Raw genomic sequence first — 11,649 nt, 5'->3', positions numbered from 1 at the left:
TTGTGCCTTGAACATAATTGCTTTTAATAAAAGGATATGTGTAGGTAACCAAAAAAAAAAAAATTGCTTGAGTCCTGTTGGTTTGCCAAACAAGGGGAAAACAACATTAACACAGAACAACTGGAAGAAGAAATCCTATTTTTTAGAAGTCAAATATGACTAAAAACCAAGCATTAATTAAAGGACAGGGGAAAATCTGGCCAAAAACAAACTAAAGGATTGGGAAAACTGTTTTACAAATTAACGCAGAACAACTGTAAGAAGAAATGCCTTATTTATTTATTTATTTATTTTGATTGATACAAATCTGTGAGAAGAAATCTTAATCCTTAAGATATGGTCGATTGGCTATTCACTTTCATGGCAGAGGAAATACACAATTTTATTCTGAAGAATTAATATAAACACAAACACAGACGAAATGCAACACACACACACACACACACACAAGCACAAGCACTCATTTTTGTCTGATAGCAAGTGATTCTAATAAATTTCTTCAACATTCGATAGGTCCACGCGAAATTTCTTCTAGTTCAATATTAAACATCATAGTTATGATTTAAAGATCATATCGGAGTATTTATCGATGATTTGTTTGCTCTCAGTGATCACAATTCCAGGTAAAAAATGTATTAGAAGTAGGGGAGAATTTCAGTTAAAGACTAACGAAGAGATTTAATTTTAGATGGATTTTAAAATTTTAGTTCAATTCAAGAAAGAAAAATTAAAAAAATTTTAACAGTAAAAAAATCAAAATACTTTTTACATATTATACAGAATCACTATTTATTAATTTTTTATTGCACTTATTAATTTATTCATATCAGTTATAAATCATATCATTTTGTCAGACAATCAATAATATTAGATATTAATTTGCTAACTTTATTTATTACTTTACGAACATTAGTTGTAAATTACAAAACTTGTCAGTAATTTATAATTAATGTTAATAAATTACAAAACTTATCAGTAATTTATAACTGATATTTTTGTTTATGATTGAAAAACTGATGTCAAGTCTTATATAATTATTAACATATCAACTCATATAATTTACAACTTATATTCATAAATTAACAAATGGGGTAAGAGAATTAACAATTAGTGATTCTGCATTTCAAGTAAAGGGCATTTTGATATTTTTACTATTAAAATTATTTTAACTTTTTTTTGGAATGAATTGAAATTTTATAATATTTTTAGACCCACATAAAATTAAGTCTCTTTTCTGATCCTTAACTGAAATTTTCTCTAGAATTAACATGTACATTAATTTGAATATAGATTCATTAGTTAAAAGACGCGCACACGCATGTGATCACAATTCTCGGTTCAGTCTTGCGAGGTCTTCGCAGCAGACGCCGAACTGAAGATTTCGTACTATACTAGACAAACCAATATCAAGAACAAGGCCAATTGAGCTTCTTAACAAAGACACATCACAACTCAACTTTTTAGTTCTGCTACATGTGAAAACCCATGGGTTCTGTTATATCACAGTCGTTTTTGATAGAAGGCCCATAAGGGAAGCCCAAATTCACCTCTTGGACTCCAACAATTAGCATGTGTGGCCCAGGTTTAAAAACCTTCAATTGAAATAGTTGCCGTCAATTAAAATGTTATCTTATCAGTAAAAATAGTCTTCTAGAGGTCCACAATTTTGGGCTTCAACTTTCAGGTGTCTAAATTTTTCTTCTAAGAGTTTTTAAATGTCATGATACCCTCTATATTAAAGGATTATATATTGATTGGAAGTGGAAATATTGAGTTTTATCTAAAATCAATATTAAATGGGGGTTGTTTTGGTTATTGAAGGTTATGGGTCACTAGTTAGCTGTTGGAACAATGATCTAAGCTTGTTTTATTTGAAAAGTTGATTTGTGAATTTTTTTGTAATTTATTTTTTGGGAAATTTTTGGATATGGAATTATATACCTTGTTTGATTAATTAATTAAAGAGTTTTATATCATTTGCTATCTTGAATGATCTTGAATGATGCTTGTATGGTATACAAAGCTTTCACTACAACATTTTTGTTTTGTGGCAACAATCAAAAACCGTTGCAGTAGGGTGGAAAATTGCTGCCCATAAGTATAAGCAATGGTTTTTAAGCATGGAACCTGCTCCTATTATTTATAGTCTATGGCAATGGTTTTTTTATATTTTAGGCTATGTATCATAAAACTGTTGCCTATAGTGATACTATGCAACGGGTTTAGGATGCCACAATTGGCAACGGTTTTTAACCGATTGCTAAATTTAGCAACTACAAAATGTTGCCAAACTATGTGAACAGTTTATACCTGTTGCCAATCTTAAATAAATATGGGCAATGCCTATCAAGTGTTGCCATTTTTAATTGAATGCATAAAATATAATTCATATACAATAATTACATATAAATCTATCGCCTAAAGAGCCTAATGGAAACGATCTAATTAAGAATTACATAATTCAAAAAATATTCTCCCCATTCAAAATCCAATGAATTTAATACCGTGTTTACAGCATCATTCAAGTACACCAATAAATTCCAATAACGCAACTGTTTACAGCATATAAAGTTCAGAAAAACTAACAACCCAATCCATAACGAAATATACACATACTAACTTAAACGAATCATTTTTTTGACATCCTCCCGCCAGCTACAAGCATTTTCAAAAGAAGCTTTAACCTGAAAAAATAGTTAAATGTCATTAGAAATATTGTCATATGAACAAGCAACAATACAAAATTTGTTAATAAGAAGGCATCATATCAATGGAAATAAATTTATGAAATACACACACACACACATGCACCTTGCTTATATATAGCCATTTGGAGTCTTGTCAAAGACCTTGAATGCCTTTTTTAGATCCTCCTCTGCCTCAATTTCCTATTCACAGAAAACAAATCAATTTACTTTTATTGGTATAGACTTATCTTTTAGTTTCTCAATCAGCAAAGCTGATTCCACCTATAACATAAGTTAAAATAACAAACAACTATTTAATTCATGTCATCCCAAGTTTTCCCAAATTCCCACCCACCTTACACTTACAACGAAAAGCAGAACAGCCCCCAAAAACATGTATGATACAATTCAATCCACAAAATTCAAGTGTCAGGAGTTGTGACTTACCTCATTTTTTTTGGCTATTTAGTATTTAGTAGAGTGGTAGCCAATCATTTTTCAGCAGCAAATTTTTATCCTTCACTTCTTGAATCTCTTGCCTCCAATCCATTATTTACAACTTTATCAAGAAGAATGCCCATCAATGACATTCATCACTATTCCCTAAAAACCATCATTATATATGCATGAATCAGTGTCCCCGACTTATATAAATTGGCAATCTTGTAATTCCCAATTAAAAGATATTTGTGATCATTTTTAAAGTGATGTAACACAAGAAAACCATATTCGCAAAAATGTTAAAAAGAAAGGGAAAAGCTGGATAGAAGCATACAAAAGTTAATGGGAAAAGGGGGGAAAAAAACAGAGAGAGAAATGAAACACCAACAGAAGAAGTTAAAATACATGTCTGTTAACCGAACTTGCAAACCAAATGGGATTGTCATACTTTTTATGTTTACTTTTTCCCCCATCTGGTCCTGCCGTATTAACAATAGATCTATTCTGACGAAAAAAATTAACAGAACCTCAATTTAATGCCCGAATATGGATTGCTTACCAAAAAAATATCCTAACATGGATTAAATAATTTAGCTAAAAATGGATAAATGCTATGCCTTATGTTCTGTTGAGATATATGCCAAAACAGAATCTTTGGACCCAACAAGCAGTACATGGAAGCTCATTCACCGACAAAAGTAGAGAACAGAACAGCATCATTCAGATTCACAATGTAAAGCAACAGACAACAATCTCATCCCAATTAGATAAAGAATCACAAATATGATAATTTCAATCTCTTCCCACAATCAAAGAGAGAATGAACTCAATACAACAAATAGGATTAAATTCAAATATTTTAGGAAAAAGAAACAAGATTATGTTCACTCACCCTTTTCACCAATAGAGTCAATGTCTGATCTGAGAAAATAACTGCTTTGCTCAGCGATCAAGAGTGATGGCGTTCGGATACTTGGTCCCTCTCGCAACTAAAACTCTGTATATTTCCATTTCGGACTTGCTTCATTGTTCGATCAGTCTTCATCAAAAGCTTCGCATCTGATCAAATTTCCACGAGGATTAGCTGACAGAACATTCGCCTCTGAAAATTTCCTAGTCGGAGATGAAAGGTGCAAGAGTTTGACCTCTCGATCAAAGTGAGCGTTCTACCTCATCAATTACAGATCCTCTCAATAAATGATTCTTCTGTCAAACAAGTGAATCGTCTCCTGATCTCCTCCACTATCGATTTCACCACTTCATCACTTTTGCCAGAAGAGGGGAAGAGCTGTGCTATTGGGCAAATAAAGAATGAGTGAAAGAATTGGGCAATAGGACAGTCTGAGATTGAAACGCTAGGTCTCCAGCGTTTTGATTTCTATATTAATTATTTTGTTTCTTTTAAAAAATAAGAACATTTGAATTTAATTTTTTTAAATTTTAAATAAAATTTTCTTACTTTAAAAATAAAAGATAGTTATACAGATAATTTGATGAATAAAGCTAGGAGATAATCAAGAAATTAAATTTTCTTATCCAAATATATTTTTTATTTTCTCACTTTTTAATTTTTTTAATTTAAAAGAAAATAAAAAATGTAAAGCTATCTTTTTAAAAGACAAAAACCAATAAATGTGTGTTTTTTTTAATATGTTATTGAAAGATAAAAATATAATAGGCAGCAGATAATGAATTTTCTTACCCAAACGTATTATAATTTTTTCTATTTTCTATTTTTAAATTTACGAAAAGAAAAATTAAAGGGAGTGGCATAATCTTTTTAGAAAACTTTTCTTTTTACCTTCATATTAATTCCAAATGCCAGTTTGGAATAAGATATAATTTCTATAGGCAACAATTATTTTGTGTTACCAATTTGGAAAATAAATGCAACATTCATAAAACTATTGCTTATTTAATAAATAGAATGCCAACAGTCAACAACTGTTGTCTAATTAAAATGAATTATGCAACAGGTGAAAAACCGTTGCCTATTTTACAATAAGCAATGGGTTTTTAATGTTGCTCAATATTTGTTGCCTGAAGTGGGAGTTAAAAATTACACTTAAAAAACTATTGTCTATTCTTATATCAGACAACACTTTTTCTTCAATTTCAAAGATAGCTGTTGTCGTAGCTTTAAAATGTTATAGCGTCTATAATATGTTTTTTTGGGGTATAAGTTTTATATTATGGTTTGGTCTATAATAGTAGGGTGATGATCAATCTTAGTATCATTCTAGGTAAAACCTTCACCAGTTAAATGAGAAAGGGTTAGATTTAGTAGAAAGTGTTAATTTCTTGCAATATAATGAACAAATATTAAATCCTTATTAGAATAGGTGCCCACATTTAGTATTCTATTGTTATTTCGAATAAAATTGCTTCCAATAAGAGGATAAACAAAGGTAGAAAAAAAATCTTAATAGCATTTGATTATGTATAAGAGCTTATGTAATTATATTAGGGGTGTTCACGAGATAGGACGGGATCGGATACCCCTGTCTCGTGTCTCGTCCAGCAAAAAAGATCGGAATTGAATTTTTATTTCATGTTCCATCTTATCTCAAAAGTCATCCCGTTTTGTTAAGAATCGATACGGGACTTGGATGAGATCGGGATGTCTCGCCATTTTGATAAATTGGATAATGTCAGAGAAAAATCTAATAATAACATTCATTAAAATTTTAAATTATATAATTTATTAAGTTTAAAATTAAAATGACACAAGTATATAAATTACAACAATTTAAAGCCAATTGTTGAATTACATTAATTACAACTACACATTATGATAGCAATTACAATAATAGGCAAGCCAAGTATGACATCAAATTATTGTTCTTCTACTTCAGTTGAGATGTGTTAAGCTAATTACTCTTCTAAAAATAAAAAAAAAATATGATATAAATAAAATTATTAAATAAATAGATATAAGAATAAGTTGTATTAATATAATCAATATATTATAAAGAAAGATACACTTTGTTTACTCTATATTATTAAAATTATCAATATAAAAAATTTTAGTTTTATATAAGAATTGCAACTATTAAAATTATAATTAATATAATTAATATAAGTATAAATTATATTAGCATAATTAATATATTTAATATACATTTTTAAAATAAAAATAATATATATAATACTCGGGATGAGATGAAACATCCTGATAATAATCTCGTGTCCCATCCTGTCCCGGAAAGTCTCATCTTCAATTGTTTTTGGATTGGGATAAGACTCGTCCCAATATAATTGGGACGATATCGGACTAATCGAGATGATATAAACTAAACACCCCTAAATTATATATTATATTAGTGCTTTAGGACCTAGATTAACCCGAGTCTAACCGGCTGGACCATCATCTAGATAAAAAAAAGACTCAATCTGTCTCCTTAACTTGTTTTAGGGATTGGCCTCTTTTGCACCATTTTAAACTGGGTAGGTTTAACATTCCATAATTAACTTGGAACCCATAACGGTTGGATAGGACCCCTTTTTCTTTTTCCTCTTGCTTTAGCAATAATAATTTTTATTCAGTTTTAAAAGATTTATGTCAACTTCCTTTTTAGTTGTTATGGTAAAATTTTTAGTGAGTTGTTATGGTAAAAATTTGAGTGCATATTTTTTTTATTAACATTATATGGACAAAAAATCATTTGCTTTAAGAGGACAAATAAGATAAATAAAAAAATATCTATAAAAAATGAAAAAAAATTAAAACTTAATATGTTATGGTGTCTTAACAACTTTGAATTGGGAATGAATTTTTTGATATTTTTAATAATATATATACATATCATTATTATTTTTATTTAATTATTATATTACTTGTTCAACTACCTATCTAACTAGTTAAATTATGAAAATCATAAATATTTAAACTTTTAATTTCTCATCCAGTTTTATTTTTAACGCTACTATATAATAGTTATTTATAAATAATTGTTATATAGACTTTAACTATATAACAGTTTTTTGCTTTTAAATTATATAGTGTCAGAATATATAGCGGTTAAAAATAACTATATATTGACAAAAATAATCATTATATAGAAACTTTTTTTTTAAATAGTGATGGATCTCACATGATTTTCATTCAAAACATTAATTGTGAGGTGCATGTTCTAGTTTAACTTTTCAAAATGCACCAAAGGCGTGACTCCTTTTCTCGGGGACACTTTTACTTGTTTTACTTTAATATATATATATATATATATATATAATCAATAACGGTGTGCATGCATTGGTTTGTAAATTGTGTATATGCATCGTAAGATTCTGTCAAGACTCACGTGCTTAATTGGTGCAATGTCTGAAGATGGTATCCCATTTGCATTTGGCAATCTATGTTATTAATTTCTATAACTTGCTCCCTCCATTTTAAAATATAAGATATTTTTTAAAAAGTAAATGTTCAAAAATATAGGGCGTTTTTAGTCTTTTGAGGTGTAATCATTATTTTTTTTTTCAAAAGTACCCTATTGATAATGACTTTATATTTATTGTAAGGTGTAGGGATAAATATAAAAAATATGATTAGTTAAAAAGTAAGTAACTACTTTATTGATATGTGAGATTGGTTAAAAATGTCTTATATTTTTAAACGTAAAGAGTATTTATTAGGATAGGTACATTTTTGGATGAAATTTATTCCTTAATATGTTACATACGTCTCATATATACGTAATAATCAATTATTGAAGAATCAATGCACAAAATTAGGAAGAATCCAACTATTGATCGTGAATTTTATTTCTCATACTTTGTATTGTACACAAATGACATGTTTATTTATTTTTATTCTATTACTTTCATTATGTATATTAAATAGATATAGTGGATGATGATACGTAAGGGCGTCCGACGGCTAGACAATATGGTGATTATGGTAAGTTTCTTCAATATGCAATGTAATTGGACGAAACTTCTTGTAGTCCAATATTAAACATCGTAATTATAAACTAATGATTTATATTTGAGTATTTATTGATGATTTTTATACTCTTCATTACAATCGTAAATAAGAAATGTATCAGAAGTGTAATATGTAATGAATTTGAATATATCTATATTCATTATTTAAAAGACTTAATATCACACAGATTGTGCTAATTAATTTTAACATATCTAAGAATTAAAGAAAAAGAATGTTGGTTTAACTTAAAGCACATGTACATGATCATCATTAAAACAACTTTCTATTTTTTTAATATTTTGAATGAAGTATATGGACACCTATAACAAAAATACTACAAGGTAATTATTCTCAATTCAAATATATAAATTGTAGAACTTGAAAATCATTTTTAAATAGTAATAACATTATATATACAATAAGAACATTAACACCGATACATAAGAGATTTGAGACATTATAGATTTATCGTAGTTCAACATAATACCTATGTCCGGTGATCAAAGAATACTTAAATAAATTTTCATGTAACCAACAATATAAGATTTTATTTAATATCAAATTCTTCAACAACTAATCCATAATTCACAAGCTAGCTAGCACAGAATTAGGCAGACAAAGCCTAGAGGGTCTCAACTCAAGCGAACAAATTAATTTGCTCAAGACAAAAAACACACGTCTTTTCTATGCGCTCGCAACCACAACTTTAACTTAACAACGAATTAGTGTTATAATAAGATGAGGACAATAACAAGAAGTTTTATCCAATTAAATAAGGAAATATAGTTTTACAACAAAACTCATAAGACAATCTCTTCTTTTTTATTCATCACGTTCTCTGGATCTTCGTTATTTGCTATTTAAATTCTCCAAAATAGTTCTATTGAGATGCTGACGCTCATCTGCGGTCTTGTCAATTAATCAGCATAATCCCTTTTCCTATCATGCTTTTCCTTGCTCCATTCATGATATTCTTTCTTTTTCTACAATAATAAAAAAATAATCCCACGAATTAAGACATTCATAACGATTTTGTGCATGACAATCGATGTTCATTTCACGGCTTTTAGGGAATCGCCAAAAAAAAAAAAGAACTTATTAAATTAAATAATTGAAATACTTAGTCTTTTCGACACTTCATTTTTATTTCCTTTTGCTTGCAATGGTTTTTGCTAGCCATTTTTTTGGGAAAAGGAAAAAAAAATAAATAAAAATGTTATAATTTTTTTTTACTATTAAAAGTTGAGTAGGAACATTGTATGGTAATTAAAAGAATACCTAATTAAAAGAATACCTAGTACTATATTTCAAGTTCAATGCATTTCTTAAGTAATTAATATGGAGGTATGGCGATACATGTATAAATACAGGCCTATTGAAAAATTAAACACACAATTAGCTCGTTGATCTCTCTTCCTCATCAGCATTTCATCTAAAGTTCCAGGTGGCTTGTCTCTCTTCCCCTATCCCTAATTCTTCTTTTTTCATGCGTTATACTTGATTACTTCTAATGAAATTTATGCATAAAATTTTATACATCAGTTTTATTTTACTTAAATAAAATTTCCTCTCTACATCAAGGGGATACTCTTTTTAGATCAATTTATTTTGATACAATACTGTGACACAGTAAAATGATTTTTTTGAGTTTTTTTATTATTGATGATATAAACATCTTTGTCCTTGCCGATTGCTTTTCTTTAAACTCCAAACAATAATCCTAGTTCTTGTGTTGCATGGAATGCTTAAAGTTGAACGAAACAATTTCAAACCTCCAACTTACATATATACAATCAAATTGAAATATTGATATATATATATATAGTTTTAACTAATAACATTTTCATTATATGCATGTAGTATGGTACATACTATGTACATTATATTAAATCACCTTTCATTTTGTTAATTTGTTGATTTGTTTTTCAAGGTTATTATCGAAGGACAAGAAGAACAAAATGGCTTCTTGCAAGAACAAGGTTGTGTTCATAATGGGATCAACAGGCACAGGAAAAACCAAGCTTTCAATTGACCTAGGCTCACATTTCCCTTCTGAAATCATTAATGCTGACAAGATCCAAGTTTACAAGGGTTTGGACATCATCACCAACAAGATACCAGAATCTCAGCAACGAGGAATCCCCCACCATCTCCTTGGAATTATCGAAGATCCTGACTTTGACTTCACTCCCACCCATTTTTGCGACCATGTCATCTCTGCGATTGAACATATTACCAAACAAGGAAATGTCCCCATCATCGTTGGAGGCTCCAATACTTACCTTGAATGCCTCGTGGAAGATCCCACATTGGACTTTCGTTCCAAATATGATTGTTGCTTCCTCTGGCTCGACGTGTCTCTTGATGTCCTCTTTCCCTATCTGGACAAAAGGGTTGATGAAATGGTGAACGCAGGGTTTGTGGATGAGACTAGAGAGTATTTCGTACATGGGGCTGACTATACTGCTGGAATCAGAAGGCTATTGGTGCTTCTGAACTAGATGAGTATTTTAAGTTTGAGAACGATGTTAATGTTGACAGTGTTACAAGCAAGACTTGCTCAAAGACGCTCTTCAGAGAATGAAAGAGAACACTCGCACACTGGCTCAAGGGCAACTTTCAAAGATACATCGTCTCAATAATGAGCTTGCTTGGGGATTGAATCGTATTGATGCTACTGAGGTATTTGTGGCTGTTCTAAACGGCAGTGCGTATCAAGTTTTGTGGGACGACTATTGTTTTTTAATCCAAGTAAGGAGATTGTTCAGAGCTTCCTTGAAGGCAAGAGCAACACATGAGAGGGGAAAGCTATACCGAATAATTATGCTTTTGGCTTCATATATAATAATAATAATAATAATAATAATAATAATAATAATAATAAAATAGGGTATTGAAACAAGGTTTTGGAATATTTACAGCATCTTTCATCAAACATGAGAAGGATGTAATATCCGAGTTTAATTTTTATAAAATAATAATTACATTACTTTTATATTTTTTTATTTTCAAATTTTTATTCTTCATTTACCAGATCTTGAGATCTCAAATAACATATACATTTTACACATACATTTATTCCTCATGATACTTAAGATACCATACAATGTGATATAAGATATGATATATATTAAGGGCCGATTTAACACATTACAAATAAACCTCTTGATAATATACTATTAGATATACTATAAATGTATGATAGTGTATATGCTTAGAAGAATTAATGGTATTTTGTAGTGTTTTATGTGATATTCCATAGAATAATGTATTGTGTGAGATTACATTATAAGAGGTTCGGTAATTGGTGAAAAAATATGCTCTCCACAAAAAAAAAATCAGTCACTAGCATGTAATATTCAACACTATGTAAAAAGATGAAATAAAAGTTAATTTTAGAGAAATAAAAGTTATTCATTTGAACTAAAATGGAAAAAAAGCATAAAAAATGATCATACAAAACTTTCTTAAAAAGAATGAAAAATGATCATACAAAATTTTCTCTTATTATTTTACTTTTCATTGACATTAGTATGTAATATTCGAGATTAAATCATGTTTTTGGATATTCTAAACTTTGAGGTAGTGATCTACTCT

The 11,649-nt window shown here is 29.1% G+C and overlaps 1 long non-coding RNA gene and 1 pseudogene across 1 annotated transcript; one reads left to right on the top strand and one right to left on the bottom strand.

Moving 5' to 3' along the window:
* Positions 1-2,457: 2,457 nt before the first annotated feature.
* On the bottom strand, positions 2,458-4,451 carry LOC129293985 (uncharacterized). Its single transcript, XR_008589245.1, has 4 exons — positions 4,021-4,451; positions 3,135-3,290; positions 2,812-2,888; positions 2,458-2,684 (listed from the first exon to the last, which is right to left on the bottom strand). It is a non-coding gene; the product is annotated as an uncharacterized LOC129293985 (long non-coding RNA).
* Positions 4,452-8,541: 4,090 nt separating this feature from the next.
* LOC129287415 (adenylate isopentenyltransferase 5, chloroplastic-like) lies at positions 8,542-10,850 on the top strand (annotated as a pseudogene).
* Positions 10,851-11,649: the final 799 nt, after the last annotated feature.

The sequence above is a fragment of the Prosopis cineraria genome, unplaced genomic scaffold (genome assembly GCF_029017545.1).
Source record: "Prosopis cineraria cultivar Desert tree isolate PC_DT_omini unplaced genomic scaffold, ASM2901754v1 PC1, whole genome shotgun sequence".
NCBI lineage: Eukaryota > Viridiplantae > Streptophyta > Magnoliopsida > Fabales > Fabaceae > Prosopis > Prosopis cineraria.
This window is presented reverse-complemented; position numbering and strand designations above follow the sequence as displayed.